An 18414-nucleotide genomic window follows, 5' to 3' on the forward strand; every position below is an offset into this window, starting at 1 on the left:
TGCTCTGTATGTTTCATGAAAACATTACTTTTAATTGAAATAAGCTTTCAGACAGAGATTTTTACAGCTCTGCAGAATGCGACTTGATGGCTTCATTCAGTACTTACATATATTGTGCAAGTTGGAGTTACTGTTTTCATTTATAATGAAGTTACTGACAAAAAGATCTGCCCCTAAATCTTTTGCAATTTTGACATATTATGCATAACAAAATTGTAACAGCAGAGGTAATATTACTTTTTTTTCCAGTGGATGGACTGTACCATATTGTCTCCTTCATTGAAGACCTTCTATGAAGACTGGGTTTTTAAAAATCTTTCTCCTGCAGAAATGTTCTAAAAAACCCCTAATTCTCCTATGAAGGTTTTTATTCTCCCAGAAGTATTTAAAACACTTTTTCTGTATCTCCTTAATTGAATGCAGCAGTATTTCAGTGCTATAAGCCAAGGTAAATCTTATTTCATTGTAAAACTACTACCTTGACACAACCAAAGTAATAATAAAAAAAAAAACCCTTGGGGAAAAAAAAAAAAACCCTGAAGCCAGAAATGACTACTTATGCAAGGATAGGGTTAGTGGTTGTGCCATTCCCTTTTAAATAATTCCTCTCTAATTGGTAACCCAATGTAATGGGTAAGTGAACATATTTCACAGCAGCAGCTGTTGGATGTTCAATGACTGGAAAATACAGTGATGGTTAAGTGTATGGAGTACTCATCCCATCAGTAAGAGTAAGTTAATCATATACAATTCACTGAACAGTAGAGTTGCATTTGCAGAGCAGTGTGCTGCCTTTTAATTGTTGTAGGTCTTTTTCAATATCTTGCAGTATCTTTTGTCTCAGCTGTAGCAGTTTTGGTTGCATCCCTAAAACTGTCAGTCTTCCTTATTTTTGCAATGGCCTAACAATTCCTCCTTCACAATGCAGCTTAAATTGGACCAGATGCTGCATCAATAGAACAGTCTGCCCATCTCAGAGGCATTAAGCCCAAAATTATTTAGAAAATTGAAGCCTTTAACATACTCTGGATTAATGTGATTAAGTAGAGCTTGCTTTAATTCATAGCCATCTATTCCTTTATTAATAGCCATTTCATCAACAGGAGCAGCACATATGGGTACAAGATGACTGAAAGTTAAATTGATTGCTGTAAGCCTGTAAGAAAAGCATTTAATGTTTCAATAATAACTGATGTAAGACTTCACTGTGGGGCATTTTAGATAGATTTAGACCAGCTTATAGACACAGTATTTATTAACATCTTTTATTTTTTAATATAAGCTTGCTAAATGAAAGTATCTTTTTTTTTTTAATTTTTAATCACTTCTTTAAGTCTGCATTTGATATACAAGATCAGTGCATCTATAATGGAGAGTCTCTCATGTGAATGATAACAGCTGGTCCAGGGCATAGTGGAGTCGAGACCTCTGCAAGGCTTAGGAAAAGATAAAATGTAACAGGAAAAGATAAAATGTAACTTAATTTTATATAAGTATATATACCCATGCATCCGCCAACGACACACATTCCTGATCCTATAATCATTATAGGTACTGAAAGAGTGTGTGCTAGCTCACGTACGACCTACAATGTAGGGAATCCATCACTCGCACTCTTAAACTCCATTTTGGGGAAGGGTTCAGGTGGTCCTTACTTATTTCCCAACTCAGTAATTATATATGTGCAAATGTATACATGCACACACGTGTAGGGAGAGGAGAGAGACATTTACGGTATGACCCAATGCCATGGAGATGACCATTCCAACAATTACAGCTGAAGAGATCTAATCCTAGTACCTGGGAACGTTCCCTGGTACTGTTTAATTTGCTACTATAGGCATAGCCTTAAATTCTGCTAAAGGTAACTAAGATGCCAAAGTTGCTTTGTATGTTCAAACTGTGCAGTCTCATCCAGAATAAGTCTATAAATTTAAAACGGAGAATGAAGAGAACTAGCTGTAATTTATTACCATAATTATTGTCAAGGTGTAGAAATCATTGAAATGCTGGTTGGAAGGGACATGCGGAAGTCTTTACTCCAAACTCTCATCTGAAGCAGGACCATCTTCAACACTCCATCAGGTCATCAGCGGCTTCGTCTAGCTGTCAGGAAAAGCTCCAAGGATGGAGGTTACAGAAGTGCACAGGGTAGCGTGCTCCACTGCAGCACGGTCCTGGTGACAAAGGTTCTCCTAACGTCCAATTCGAACCTTCCAGGTTGCAGCTTATGGCCATTGCCGTTTGCTATACTGTCTATCACTGCTGAAGAAAGAAGACTTTGTTTACATCATCGCTGTAACTTCCCATCAAATATTTTAGGTTGGAATTAGCTTTCCCTTTAGTGTCCTCTTTGACAGACTCAGCTTCCTGCAGGTCATGTGTGTGGGCCCCTTGCTATTTTGGTAGCTTTCTGTGGACCCGTGTAGTTTCTCAGCATCCTTGAACTGGCCAACAATCTAGCCTTCTTTGTGCAGAAAAAACCAAAATGCAAATGTCAGCGTCATCTTATGTGTAATTACAGTTTCACATGGTTAAAGGGGCCACCAAATAATCTAATCTTCAGGTTATGGTACACTTCTACAATTCACCCATATTTCCACATTGAAGCTCAGATAACTGTAGTACTGTGTGCCATATACAACAAGCAGACAATGGAAAAGTGCAGTCAACATACAAGGCCTTGGTAGTGGCAGAAGAATTCACTAAATATTCTTAGATGATCACAGTGGAAAGCTATTCACTTTCCTGCAGATAAAGTGAGAGGTGAAGAGGAAAGAGCAAAACACATTAATCATCCATCTGTCATGGAGAAATATCTCCTCCCATTCCTTCATCTGCAATGTGAACCACGTAAGCCAGATGCAGAGTGCTGGGCCACCGTGTCCTCACTGTAGGGGAACCTCTGCTTCAGTGGAAGGCAAAAATGGAAGAAAGACAGAATACCTCAGGCTAGTTATATAGAGGGACATGGGGGATATTACTTTGTGAGCAGCTGAAGCTCCAAAGTGTAAGAGTTGACTATAGTAATTGTTTTAATGAGAGATGGAAACTATTATGAGCGCTGAGCATTACAGAATTGATGTTCTCCGTAAAGCTTGTGAAGGAAAGGAATGATGGAAGAGCCATAGATTCATGGATTCTGGTGCTGTGGATGATCACCTTGACCATCCCTGCTGGCCTCCTGCATCTGCAGACCATAGAATTCAGCACAGAAGCTTGGATTAAAAATATCTTAAGAAGATAAATGATGTCAAGCATTTATCCCTCACTGTTAAGAAACTGCATTTTATTACAAGTTGAATTTAGGCAACCTCAACTTTTAGCCACAGGATCTTCCTGTGCCTCTTTCTCTTAGCAAGACTGGAGCTCCTCTCAATATGAGAAAAACATATCTCCAAGGAGTGGTATCTGTAAGAAAGAAATTTGTGCCCCTCATTTTGCCAGATTTGGTGTTATTAAGTTCAAATAGATCTCACAGTAGTAGGTACTGTACAATAAACATAAACGCAAGCACAGTGATTCACATTATTTGAATATATTACTTCCTTGAATTTTGGTTGTTTTTTTTTTTTAATAGATTAACAATTACTTTTTTTTTCTCATTGTCTTCTAACTACTTTTGGGCATCCAAATTGGGCGTTTCTTTTTGGATGAATTAATGTCAAGGAATACTGGTTTCACTTGAATTAAAATCCTTTCTTTGCTTTTCTTAAATGCTCCCACTTAAATGGGAATTTTAGAAAGGCTACAAGTGACCTGTAATTTAAAACTCTTGATTTGTGACTGGTTGAATAGAAATAATGGATAGTCAAATACAATGAATGTTCATTAGGTTTAAGCAGGAGGTAAATGCTTTCACTGGTCTAATGTGAAGTATAACGTTTACATTTTAGCAAAAAAAAGCAAAAATATTTTTTGTTATGTGTAAGTAGCAGTATAAACAGTACACTTTACTGGAGTCGATTTTAATTAATTTTATCAGTGGCTGAAATAAAGGTTGCTCTTATTGGCCTATTACAGCATAATTAATCGTCGGTAATAATTCATTTTACGTGACTTCTTGAGGTTAAGCATTGGCACAGCCATTCATTAAAATTGGGGTGAGAATTAACAATGTCTAAAAGGTTTGCCACAAAAAAGTGAAATATCTGTAAAGATTTATTAAAGGCTAATGATTGATCTACTTGCCTTTATTTTTTAAACCTGATCTCAAATATGGGTCATGCAGCTGTAGAAATATATTAGCTGGCGTTTGATCTGTTTCCAGCGGTTAATAGTCTTTGTGAAACCTACGACACTATGCAGCATATTTTTCACGGTGTCCTTAAGAAGACGCTCGTCATCACTAAGTGGGGTTTTATGCTCAGGGTGAAATTCTAGGAGTGAAGAATTCCACTTACCATAATCAGAAATGAGATATTCTAAAATGTTCATCTAGCCTCAGATGATGCCAGCCATAGAACAAGCCTCCTCTTCTCATTGCGGGGACCTTCATGAGGACAGTTAGGAAAAATAAACTTGCAATGAAGGAACCATTAATTCTTACCAGTAGTTTTAGTGGGTGACAGGGCTGTCTCTTGTTCTGTATTTATACAGCACCTTGCACAGCGAGATGGCAGCTACAATTTGCAATGTAATGTCCAGGTATTATAATAATGAAATAAGGCAGGAAAGGCAGGAGATGTTATTTTCTAGCAGAAACACAACCCATTGCTCTAATGTACACCCAGTAGGGTTGCCGGGAGGAGCTGTGATTGCAAGGAACCCCTTGCTAGCGTCACTGGTTTTCATCTTCATGGTTTAAGAAAATAAAACGTTTTCCTAAGTGTGCCTCAACACCATCTACAGTTAATGGAGAACAATTTATGGTTCCTTCATGGTGGACAAACAGCTGCCTTGAGCCAGCTGATACGTAATGCCGGAACAGCACGGCTGACTTAGTCTTCACAATATCCTGATTGCCAGGCTGTAGGCTATGACATCATTTGTCAAAATGCTTTGTGATGTCAAAGGGCAGACCAGGTACGAGAGGAAACCGTACCAGACCAGGTATGGTTTCTGCTCATCAGACAGGGATTCTTTGGGAGGCAGGGAATATAAGTTCATAGCTTAGACTGCAACTACATGTCCTTGGTTAACCTTAAGTTGTATGGTAGCTAACCTGTTGTCAGTGAGCTCTCTGCAGTATCCTGGCATGGCCTGCCAATTCAATCTTCTGCATTCAAACTTATTTCATTATCAAGTTTTTTAAATCTCTTTTTTTATCAACCAGCCAACCATTTCACCTTTTCTGATTTGAAGTCCCTTTTCTCGCTCTTCACAGACACTTGTACACCCCAGCAAAGACTACACATTTCTGATTTACCTGTCCCTGACCTCACTGCAATTTTTAATACTTATACTGGGCAAATTTTTAGCCCCCTCCCTCAATAATCTTTCAGGAGTATCACTTTAAGAGGGCCAAGAGCTATAGTTTATATTTAAAATAAATACCAGGATTTCAAAAGCTCTTAAAGGGAAGGTACAGTTTGGCCAAGACACTGTAAATAAAATAAGTAAATATAATTTTAATGCTTGCGACTTGGAGATTTTTTCCTGATCCTTGAGGCACGTTCCTTTGTCATGTCTGTAGTCTGCTTTCATTTTGAAAGGTGCTCCATTTGTCTCTGTGCCCAGTCACTGGTCTTTCACCACGCTACACGCAATGTCTGCTTACTCACTTCTCCCCAGCGTTCTCATAGCTGTGTTCGAGATATACAAGTTATCAACATTTTATCTTTTTAAGCTGTTATCCACTTACACAATTTGTTCCTGTTAAAGACTTTCGCAGAAAACAGGTTGCTTGGGCATTTTTAGAACTTTCTTTCTTGAATTCTTTTATTAGTTTTGGTGGACTTAAAAGTGTTTGTCTAGTATAAATTACTTCTGAATTTTCATCCTAGTACTCTTTTTGCTGGAAGCCCCCTGGATGTCCGTCTGTCATCATGAAGTTCTCTGCTCGGTTGCTGTCTCTTTTCAGTATGATGTCTGTGAGAGGTCTCTGGTGAAACCAGGTTGCCTGTACTGCTTTTTGCATATTTGTTTTTGGGAAATCGTGAGGGAAATCATGATCCCAATCATATTTATGTATTTCATATAACTGTCAGATTAGTTTAATAAAAGTTAGATATGAAAGAGAAGCTTTCAGAGTACAAATATAGCGATCTATCCCTTTTTTTTTGCATTCTAGCCTACAATGCTCAGGTATTAAGATATGTAGAGTTTTCTTCCAAGCACTATGTTGGTGTTCAGGTTGACAAAGAGTGAGAATTGGCATATTTCAGAAATCGAACCTTGCATTCAGAGATCTCCTCAGAGCACTAACGTCTTACTGAAATCACTCTAGAGAGAAAAGGATAAAACTACAATTTTTCTTATTCTAGTGGAAAAGAATAGATATTAGAATATCTTACTCTCATTTCTTCTTTTTTATATTCGAGGTTATTTAACATTTTCCAACTCCTTACATTGAGCTTGCTATAAATGGAAGTCCCTAGGTATTATATTTACCTCCATTTATCCCTTTTCAAAGTTGTTCTCAATGCACGGCATATTCTTCACATTTCTGTTATTCTTTGCCTTCCATTATGCCCATTTATTTAAGGAGATTCTGTGTGTTGCATAACTGTAGTATAGAGGCTTTGCAGCTAAAAGCTGTAAACTTTTAAGCAAAAAATCGATCATATTTTCTGCTAAATTGACATTAAAAAAATATTCCCTTTATAGATTGAAGCTGGACTTCAGTACTGAGTCCAGGTGTTTTATTTATATATATATTCTTCACTTTTCCATCTATGCTGTTTCTGTACCAGAGCAGAGCCCCAGTACTGCTCTGGTTTGGGATATTACAGCCATTTTTGTGAACAAATCTCCCATTAAGACTTTTTTCTGGAGACTTGGGTCTCTATAGCTCCTTACACCTGAACCTGCTCACCGTTGTCCTGGAACATCCCTCCCTTTCCAACCAAAAGGGAATTCTGGGTTTCCATTTGCCTTCTCAGGAACAAGTCACAGTTGAAGCAAATAAATAAAGCTTTATATGAGCCAGCAATACTCAGGCTAGGGAACACTTCTACTCTTCGACTTTTTTAAACACAAACTTTTTTTTTTTCTTTTTTTTTTCTTTAGGAGCTCCAAGAAGCATAAATATTCAGACAAACTGAAATACAATCTAGCAATAATGGTCTCAGCTTCCTAACCATTTGTGAACTTGTGATTTAGTGGGTTTTTAGGTTCTTGCACCCACTCAAAGGGTCTGTGCTACTAGGACGGGCTCTGGAAAATTCCTCTCGAGTAATTCTTTGCTCTCTGCAATCAGCTGCCTCTATTCCTGCCAGATGCAGTGGTCAGAAGCATCCTGACCTTCAAAGACTTGTCTTTTGTTTCTCTGTCGCTCAGAGCTTTTTGGGAATTGTATTAACATTTGGTTTATTCACTGCTCTTTAAGGAAAATTTCAGTGTTTCAACCATCTTCCCTCATTTTGAAGTCATCTCCTTGTCCTAGGGTACTTCGCTTTGGAAGCTGTTTGTATTATGACTCTATGTTGTCTTTGGCAAGAGAAGGTCACGACACAAGTCCTGAAGACATCGTCTGACTTCACATCCACCAAGGCAGTAACCGAGGTAGCATTTTTATAAGTCAGTCAGGATCCAATCATTATACACAATTCCATTTCTGAATGCAATGGGTTGTATCTGGAGACAACTTCACATATCTTACATGCAAAATCCTGAGGGAGACATGAGGATACTTGCTCAAGATAACATAGCAGATCTGCGTCTGGACCAAAACCGAGCCAGAGGGCTGCAGATCGTGTCAGTAGATGTTACAATAAAACAAATAGAGATTAAAGGAATGGTTTAATTGCTTAAAGGGACAGACATTTAGATGCTCTATCTGAGACACCCACCCAGGGCTGACAAATTGTCACTGGGCGTGTGGGAGACCTGCTGCCTTCTGGAGCAGGAGCTAGGGTCCAGACAATTTGTCCTAAGCCATCTCAGATAAACTACATGCCTTCATGGCACAACTGAATTAGTGTCTTAATTTCATGCAGCTGAAGATAACATCCTATTTATTGAGGTTGTTAGAAAAGGTATTTTTGTTGGAAATGGTAGGTAGAATAGCCAGATTATTACCTTTTGAAATTCTTACCTGAAGTCAAAATTGCATCACCATATATATTCCACACATCATGTCATAACTGAATTTTTTATTATCTTAAGATTTTATTATCATAAGCATGATAGTGTTGTTTGCCTTAGCCCCACACGAAATGTTTATATTAGGTAAGGTTTTGCATTTGGGCTTTAAAAGAACAGAAGTGCTGTCAGCCCAGGGTTTGTAGTATTTAGAGAAATTATGTTGCATATATGGAAAATTAATTATGAAGAACACAATGTAATAGTGGGTTATGCTCTGCAAAATGGGGATAATGGAATCCAAATTTAGAAAGTACTTTGAAGTCTTGAGGACAAAGGCATGGTGCAACTGTGACATAGTATTAATCTTTTATCCTCAAAGTTTTTCATGCCCATGGATAACAGGATATATTTCCTGGGCAGATCTTTATTCACTGTGTTGATCTGTTATGATAAAAAATGTCAACATAATTTCATTAATTTAATTTTTCAAAGGAGCTTTGCAATGAAACAGTCTTCTGAGCTACTAAATTCATAACTGTATGACAGCAGAAATCGATGATATTAGAAGTGGGCTAAAGCTGTGTGGAATGTAATGCAGTGGGATGGTGACTCCTGTGCTTTAGTTAGTGGACGAAGTTTGAGTTGCAGTCCGGTACGGGTCGTATCCCCTAAGCAAAGGGCAATGAGTTTAAGTCGGATGCCCCAAGGGCTTACACTGCTGTGTTCTGTCCCCAGTTCTCTTCTATTGCCATACTCCTTTTATATGTTTTTCAAGAATGACTTGTATACCTAATGCTAATCAATGAATCAATGTATTTATAATTTACAAAGAAGCATACATATGAATAAGAGACAGTCTTTTATGGTATTTCGGTTTCTCACAGCTTTGTCACAGTAGCCTTGTTATGTTCCTTAATAGACCTTTTCTTATCTGACCTAATAGGCACAAGTATGAGATAAGGAATGAATTCAAGAGGAAGTGAATGAGTAGGACTGCAGAATACAAGGAGTTAAGTTCTGAATGACAACATTTTTTTCTTCTGAGGAAACTGAATTCACTCAATCCGAAGTATTCAACAGAAACCTAAGCTGAGCAGTTCGAGATGGAATCCTCCCCAAACACAGAATCTAAAATTGTGGACCACTAAATCTTTCCTGTAACATGAATAATTTTAATCAGGAGAGTACCTTTGCATTCATGGTGTTACTCCATTGATAGCAAGTTCATGACGTACTTTGGACATCCTTTTTCCTGATGAGAGTCTGTATAAAAAAATAGAAGTCTTTCTTCCCTTGTTTTGAGTTTTTTTCTGTATTACTGATATGCTTATTTTCTAATACAGGGTAGAGAAATACACACGTGAAATGCAGCAACTTTGAGGAATGTCAAAGTAGAACGTGATGAAATCAAAGAAAATTTTTGTATTATCTTCCATATAAAATGAGTAGGGAAAAAATAATAAATGTATTGTGGATTTTAGCTCCTCTTATAAACGTCATATAAACAAAAGGTATAATGTTAATATACAGTTAAATCAAAACTGTATATTGTGCCATTACTGTGCTGTTAGGAAGGCTTTGGAACAAGTAGTAGATTTTCTTGTGCTTTCTTTGAGGAGGTGGAAATAAATATATTTGGAATAAAAAATGATGGACTCTGTATTTTGTTGTACTCTTCCAAAGCTTGGATCCTAGTCTAGGGAAGAAAATCAAATGATTTTTACTGCTTTATGCTATTAAGTGTTTCAGTCCCACCCAGGAAAGTGACAAATTGAGTGACATTTTTCAAAACCACCTGTCTTCAGTGCAGTATCTTCATTGTACCATTGTGTGTTCATATGACCACATTTTTGACCTTCTTTAATTTCTTATCACTCTCCAAACTGCTTTTCATGAGGTACATTGTGATTTTTCAGTATTTGAAAGTCTACAAAATATGGTTTTGTTTCCAAGAGCAAAGCTTAAAGTTTTTGTGAGAGCAATGGTTATTTTATGCAATGGTTATTTATGCCATTTTTACAGCAAACATACAGTATAAACCAGTTATGCCCTAATTCTTGGCTCCACGGCAATGTAAGATGCTGTCAATAATACAAGATTGCTGTTAGTTATGGGGCTAAGGTTCTGTGATTCCCATTACTCCTTCCATATCTAATCCTTTGTTTTATTAATTAACTTTGTAATTAATGTGTCCTAACCTAAAGCTAGCATTTCTCACTTGCATGACCACTTGTTTTGTTCTATATTCACCTAATCTAGTGTTCAGATTCCCACAGGCTGCATGTTACAACCCTGGCATTGCATTTTCTTGGTGCCAAGTATAACTGGTTTGTCAGTAAACATAATTTATTGACTTGTAAAGGCTCCATCCATCTGATGTGTAAGTTTAGGGTTAAATTTGGGCTTTTAAATGAGAACTTTGTAAATGTGGCAATATGGTGTCTTTCTGTTCCCAACACTGTAGCTGAAAGATTTTAACTCACCTATATAAAGATCATATAGAAATTGTAGTTAGGTTAGAGTCTGCCTCATCAACCATGATGAAAAGAAGATAATACGAAAGTCCCAACTCTTTGTACAGATAACAGTGTTTGGGATAGAAAGGCTTTGTTAAAGCTAAGTGAACAAAGGAAAAAGAGGGGCAGTTCACACATATATTCACAGCATTTAAGGCTGGTAAGGGCTTACGGCATTATTTAATTTGACATCTTTTATATCATAGGTCATTACGTTTCATCCAGTTACTATTTTATTAAGCCCTATAATTTTTTCCTTTAAGTTTAACTGATATATGTCTGAAGTGTCTTTCCCAGAAGGAAATCTGATTTGAAAACATCAGGAGATGAAGAATCGACCACTTCCCTTGGTTTATAGAACATAGGTTTATAGGAGCACCGAATGATCCAATGCTGTAATTGAGTAGTGTAGTGTTTTGTAGCAGATAACCATCTTTAGTATTTAAAATATGTGCCTACTTTTCCATTTGGGTTTTCCTGTTTTCCATTCCTACCGCTGGCTCTTGATATGCCTTTTCATTGCTTGTTCAAAGAGCCCTTTTGCACTTAGTCACTCTCTTCCTGAGAAGATGCTTATATCCTTTAATTAAAAACCTCTAGTTTTCTTTTTGAAAGGCTAAACATATCATGCGCCTTGTGGCTGTCCCTGAAACTATTTTTGAGGATCTACTTAATGTCAGGATTGATCTCTTCAGTGCTGTTCCTACCAACCTCTTTTTTCCTTAGGCATCCCAATTCAGTCACTCTTCCATTTTATTGCAATACTGCAATGAAAATCCGTATTTACTTGCTTGTCTGCTGCCACCCTTGCACTTTCCTCAAAGACTGGTCCCCGTTTGCAGGTATGGTGTGTGTCACTTGTTCCCTTAAGTAGAGATTTTACGTATGGCTCTTTTTAATACGTTTTTGATTGAATGGGCCCAGCGCAGCAAGTAATCACTTTATAAGACCATCCTATCAGCCTTCTCATCTGAGTTATCCACAGATTCTGTAAGTTGAGACCTTTTATTTCTTTAAAATTACTGATGAAAGACTTTAACAGCAACAGACTTTGTACCAATCCCTGCAGAGGACAGATAAAAATGCTGCCATTCAAAGCTCGTTCCCTTTAGACAATTTTTTTAGAACTGTCATTTAGACAATTCTTAATCCATTTAACATGTGCACTATTGATATTGTATAGTGCTAATTTTTTAATCAGACTGTCATGAAGTAATAAGTCAAATGCATTAATAAAGTCTAAGTCTATTACATCCATGCTATTACATCCTACATTTATTACAACTAGACTTGTAATTTCATGAGAGAATGAAATCGAGTTTGGCTGACAAGACCTATATTCCATACAACCATGTTGACTGGCATTAATTACATGCCTATCTTCAACATTTTTTTCTTCAGTTGAATGCCACATGAGATAGTCTGTTGTATTGTCTAGGAGCAATGTCAGACTAATCCTTAAGACGATGTGGTTCATCCAGTTCTGTGATGTCTGCAGTACTCTGGCTAGCAAAGCAACACAACTCAAACCAGTGATATCCCATATCACATATTGCAACCAAACCCATTTCCCTAGGATGCAGACATTTCTCCGAATAGAAATGGTAAAGAAAGAAGATTTCTGCTGACATCTGCAAGAAATCACTGGAACTGGTTTTGAATCTGAGATTCTTTTTGAATGAAATTAAATCAGAATATACTCTCTAAGAGCACACTTAATGCACTCCAACTGTGAAAAGCACTCAGTCCAGAGTGAGTCTAAAGTAATCCCTCCTGAGGTGCTTGTGGTGTGGACATTCAGCCTATAGAAGATGTAACCTATAAGGCCAGTGAACAAGACAGTAAAGTTTTGCTGTCATGTTGTCCTATAGGCTATATAATTGGTTTTTTCCTTTTATGGATTCTTCAATGTACAGCTCTTTTAGAATAAGAATAGAAAAAGTGTCAGTAGTAGTGGTCTTGCTTTCAGATATTCTGTTCAGTGTCTTATTATCAGAAAAATTTTGCTGCTGAAGAATACATAGGACTTTAGCAAACATGCAAATTTTAAATACTTGCAAATAAGAAACAAGTTCATTTAGTAGTTTTGTTTTGCAGATTTTTTAGAAAAAACCAATAATCTTTCTTCAAACTGGCAATCTCCTTTATTTTAAATTCATTCAACTAGTTTTACTGAAAAATATGACTGAATTTCTGTGAAAAAAATTATCACTAACAGCATTTTGTACCCCATTTTTCACTATGACTTCTATTCTCTTAATTTTGATATGATGGAGTAAAAAACTAAGTGATTTTAACAGTCACCAAAACTGCATTTTATAGCAGTTCATTGTTCTATTAGCAAATTTCCTTATCTTTTAAAATTTTCATTTACTTTGTAATTAATCTGTCCTCTACTAAAACAAATGAATAAAATTTAAGAAAATTCTCTCTTTAGATGTATGCACCACATTGTAGCTGCTGTATGTGCTACTTTCTGTAGGCACTTGAAGAGGCATGGTTTCCTGTGGTCCGGGCAGAAGTTTCTGCCCTCCAGGCAGAAGTTTCTAGAATTTAGGGAAAGTTTTATTTTGATTTACAGCTGCAGGATTGGCTGGCCCATAGTGATAAATTGGCTTCTTGCTGTATGAGATTGATGTATTTTAGTACAGCTGTATAAAAGAGCATGGATCACACTGAGAAGGTAAAGCATTATATTTTGTAAAGCAGAAATTCACAGCAGATAATAAACTGAACATTATCTCCTAGTTCAATGCTAACAAAGTCATTAAAGTTATTGGAAATATAAAGAAGAAGGTAAAAAAACAGGAGCCACATGTTTGTGCCATTGTATACCTGGTACACGTTACAGTCTCTTCCAAACAGTGGGAAAATCACCCTGAAAAACTGAAAAGTAGTCAGGAAACCATGAGTTGCAGCAGGCGAATGTGTAGACACGGGCTGCTCACCGTCTCCCCAAGCAGAACAACGAGGGGCTCTCAGAAGAAGCCAGTGGGAACCAAGTTCAGATAAAGGCAGTTGGTTCTTCATGTACAGTGTGGTAAATCTATCACGTATGCTTTTTCAACCCTTCCCTGGGCATCTGCTTATGGCCATGGCCAGAGAAGGGCTGGAGGTCTGAACTAGTACATTCTTCTTCTCAAAAAGTTAAAAAAAAAAAGAATGTCCAACAGATTAATTAGAAAGATTGATTCACTTAAAATATTCAGAAAGAAGAGGTAAGGGATGATTTCCTAGTAGTCTTTGTCTGTACAGAAAGACCTTTAAATAAACAAACTCGGGTAATGAAGAACATGTCTGTTGTCTTTGTTTTTCTTCTTTGCTTGTTTCAAAAGTGAGAAGTATTCACCACTCGATGAAGTTACCTTGACTTCTGGTGGATTTTCCATCCTTTGGGTTCTTTGAGTCAAGAGTTGTTGCTTTTCTAAGTACAAAATATGGGCCTGCTCCAGTGAAATTCTCTCATCTGTGTTAGGCAAGAAGTCAAATAAAATTATCGTAATGGACCCTTCTTAATAATCTATCGATCTGTGATTATTTCATTACTTTGAAGGTAAAAAGGTAAAAGTTAAGTAGATCCCCAAAGTGTGGCTTCTCAGTGTGTTAGCGTTGAACCCGTTGTTTGTTTATTTAACACATTGCCATTTTAGGAAGAAACTGGAAATTTTATTAGCGATAACTACAACATAATAAAAATTCCCAGACTAATTTGGAGAAACAGATGCTCAAAAGACCTGCTACTTTTTCATGTAATACTTTGCATATTCACTAGGGCCTAGGCTTTAGCTAGCACAAATTGTTTTAGCTCCAAAATCAATAAGCTCTGAAATCTGCATCAGCTGAAGATCTGCCACCTATTTCTTTAAATTATATTTAGTCATTTACTGGATTTGGGCCCTTTATTTCAGTGGGTAAAGAGACAAGTCCTTTTTTATTGAAGAAGTGGGGCAGGAGGGAATAGTTTTGGCGTTACTTGAATTTTATAACTTAATTCACCCAGGGCTGGACTAGCTAGAGATGAAGCCCACGTGTCATGTCGCAGCGCCGTAGCTGCTGGGTGGCTGGGTGTTCACAGGTGAGGGGCTCTCAAGCCAGCCCTTTGAAGTTGTTCCACTTTGCCGGAAATAATTAAATGCTTACTGGATACAGCAAGTTGAAAAGAATGAGTTCGCTTCTCTAATCCGTCGGCTTGGGCACTCACCTGGGAGATGATTAAGAAGGTGAAAATCTAAACACTATTAGGAAGAAAAAAATTGAAAAGGAGCACTGAGTTGTCACTCAGATGTCTTTTTCTATCGCTCTTTACAGGAACATTTTTGCCAGAGTTTGAATCCCCACTGAAAGAGCTCGCTGTAGCTAATCCTCTGAGAGTGGCTATGTTTTCTAAGTGGGAAATGGATATAGGATAAACAGACAATCTGCTGTTGGCACGCAGCCCTCTGCCATGGTGTAATAAAGTCTTATCGTCTGCAGCGAGGTTCTTCAATGGCTAAGCTCCTTCTAAAGCTGAAGGAGAACTGAGCACCATAACTGGAAAGCCGATAATGGCACCTATAAATAAAGGATTTCTATTTGCACAGTTAACAGCAAATGAAATTATATTTAGTGATTTAATAAATTATTTAGAAATCATGCTTCAAACTGAGCCTTTTTTGGGAGAAGGCTTCTAGAAATGTTCATACTTGTTAAAACTTTTGGAACTTAGAGTGAAGCATGCTTTTACTGCGGAATATTAAAGATCAGCTAATTAAAAGCAATAGGTGAACTGAGGACACCATGACTCTCTGACTTAATATAAATGGACCTTTGATGAGAAATTCTGAAAGAGGCACTGAGGTGAAGAGCTGAATACCACTGAAAGAATAGCAGCTATCACTGATCATTTTAAATCGTTTCAGCTGTTGGATGTTAGCCTGTTAAATTTCTCCTTAAAAGACATGCAGCTTTTTTGAGAACAAGTGGGTTTATTGTTTCTCTTTGATTACTGCCTCACCATTTTAAGAAATCTTACAAAAAAGATTTGATTAGAAATATTTCAATTTTTTTTTTTTTTTTTTTTGCAATACAGAGGAGTGGTTAGCTGGTTTGATGCCTGCTCTTTTCTTTTGGCACTGTACTGTACCAAATGTATGAAACTCAAACCGAAACGTGATCGTTCTGTTTTCATAGGTGAACTTAAGCCTAATGCAAAAAGTGAAATAAGAAGATCAACAGGGAGAACCCAATTTAAGTTTCCTTTTGCCACTTTGGCTGCAGCTGAGTCACGTTCAGCACCGCTGAGCTGGTAGTTCCTGCATGCTCCTTAGGGTAACCTCGTGGTATCTTCAGATTCCTTCTTGTGAGGCATATTGCACCTGCGGAGAGATTGCTCTTTTTCTTTTCCTGTCCCCTGATACCGTTTTCTCTCTGTGCTTCTTCTAGGAAATCTTGTGATTAATCTGTCCCACATGGAGCCTTTTACCTGTCTATTTGCTGATGTGTACCCAGGTGATTGGTATAGTTTCCACGAAAATGGTTGGGAAGTAGGAGTGCTCACTGCAAATGACTAAGATTGTTCTTAGTGGAAATAGCCACACCGTATTCTGAAAGAAAATCCACTAGATTGTAGAAAGGCTTTGAGAAAAATCAGAGGTGAATCTGATAGGACCAGCAGCATTACCTCCTTGCTTTTCCTCTGAGGATGAATATTGATTTTAAATATGCTCTAGGTTCTAACAGTCTGTTAGCCACACATCTGAGGATTTTTTTCTTGAGGTCAGGCTATAGTTCTCAGAGTAGCACCATTATTTCCTTATTCAGAGGAAAAGAAGAAAGCTGATTCTTTGAACTTCTGGATTAGTCAGAGCAGACAGTGTTGACAAGATGTAATTGCTGCTTCAGTTGAGAGGAAAGGTAATGCCTCTGTTGTTTTGAAGTTCTTTAGGAAACTCTCATGTGATCTAAAGCTAGTCATCTTAGACAAGCAATTTGCTCCTGACTGATAATAACCTTTCATAAGGGTCATATTGGCTTAAAAAAAAAAAAGAACTAAAGTCAGAAGCCACTCCTTAATCTCTTTTTAGTAATACGATGTAGGCTTGCAAGAGCTGGACAAACCACTCTCTGTTTGTTCTCCTTCTTTATCTCCAGCAACACCAGAATTCCCAACCTGGGCTTCAGCTAAGGCAAAACTCATTGTTTTCACTGATAGTCCATTTTAAACCATGAAATCTGGAATGAATTCCATCCCTGACCTAAGATGGCCATCAGTTCATGCCATAATATAGAAAGACCATTTCACTTTATTATTAAGCCAATTACCTGTGACTTGTATTTTTATTCTACTAAATGTATGATCCCTTTCTGCTAACCTACCATCAGAATTTGACTTCAGATAATGAGTTGCTTCCACGGACTTCAATAGATGTAGTGCATGTAAAAGAGGAATTGGGCCATCGTTTGCCTGGACAGTATCCTGGTGGACAGGATGACATGGCTTTAGGTTACATGACATAGCCACAGGTTACATGAAACTTGTACATTTTTGTCTTTTAATCTCGGTGAGCGTATCTTTGTTGTATTGTGAAGCACACTAGATAGGAACCAATTTGATTTTATCAAAATTTTCATTACAGATATCCCAGATGTGTCCCCTTTTACTCCTCTGCATTCTAGACTAAATTTAATCCCAGTCTTTTAAATCCCTTTTAATAGCTAGCCCACCCCTCTGTGCCTCATTTAGGTTTTCTTCATTTCAGGTGCCCCACTAACTGATATAATGCTGTCATACTTTTCCCTGTTATGTCTCTCTAATATATCCTAGTATCCTTTTTCTTTCTTTCTACTTTTTTTTTTTTTAAATGAAAATTTCTCTTGGTACTGAATTGGTGTTTCTACTGACCACTCCTCACTTACTCACAGACTCTGATTTTTCTTGTTTGGTGACAGCTAATTCAGAACCCATCACTGGGCCAGATTCAGCTGGTTGTTGCACTGCATGATATTCAACAATTCTATTGAAGTCAGCTGAGTAAATATGAAGTTTATGCTGGTATAAATGAAATAAAAACCTGGCCTAGTGTGATCAAGGAGCTTATTACGTCCTCACCAAAAGGCAGATCTGGCTGTCCAGTTTACTTTTGTTTAGTATTTACTTACTATGATTTAAGTGAAGGATAGAATACATTTTTTACCCGTTCATGCATATATTATGACAACGAATATGCCTACATTTATCAATTGTAAAATATATAATATTTATAAAATATAAAATGCTTGTGTAGCACTCAGTGCAATGGACTTTCACCCTGAGATGTGAAAGTCCTTACCAATCTAACTATTAGTTAGAATTGAAGCGAATTACGTGGCCAGATCCTTCACATTTTGTGAAGCTGGATCTTTCAATAATACTGTGAACGATTAGACACATAAGGAATGAAAAAGATCGTGCCCATAATGTAACTGAAAAATAGGAATAATATGTTTTCATGTGCTGTAACACCGACTAATCTTCCTTGAGCTTCATCTGCTGCCATGAAGTTCAGTCAGGCTCTCTTTGACTCTTTTTGAAGCCAGTTGGCATCAGTGGTTTGGATGCTGTGAAATAGTTTGAAATTATTTGTGTGATCTTGTGTAAACATACCCTTGAAATTTGTTTTTATAATCAATTATTTTATCCATATCTGACCTCACGGAAACAAAGTTTTATACTGTCAAGACAAGTTAGACAAAC

At 37.2% G+C, this 18414-nt stretch overlaps 1 protein-coding gene across 1 annotated transcript in view; it reads left to right on the plus strand.

Moving 5' to 3' along the window:
* Positions 1-18414, plus strand: part of MSRA (methionine sulfoxide reductase A) — a 290363-nt gene that overhangs the window by 158336 nt on the left and 113613 nt on the right. The window lies entirely within an intron of this gene.

This window comes from Ciconia boyciana, chromosome 3 (genome assembly GCF_034638445.1).
Source record: "Ciconia boyciana chromosome 3, ASM3463844v1, whole genome shotgun sequence".
NCBI lineage: Eukaryota > Metazoa > Chordata > Aves > Ciconiiformes > Ciconiidae > Ciconia > Ciconia boyciana.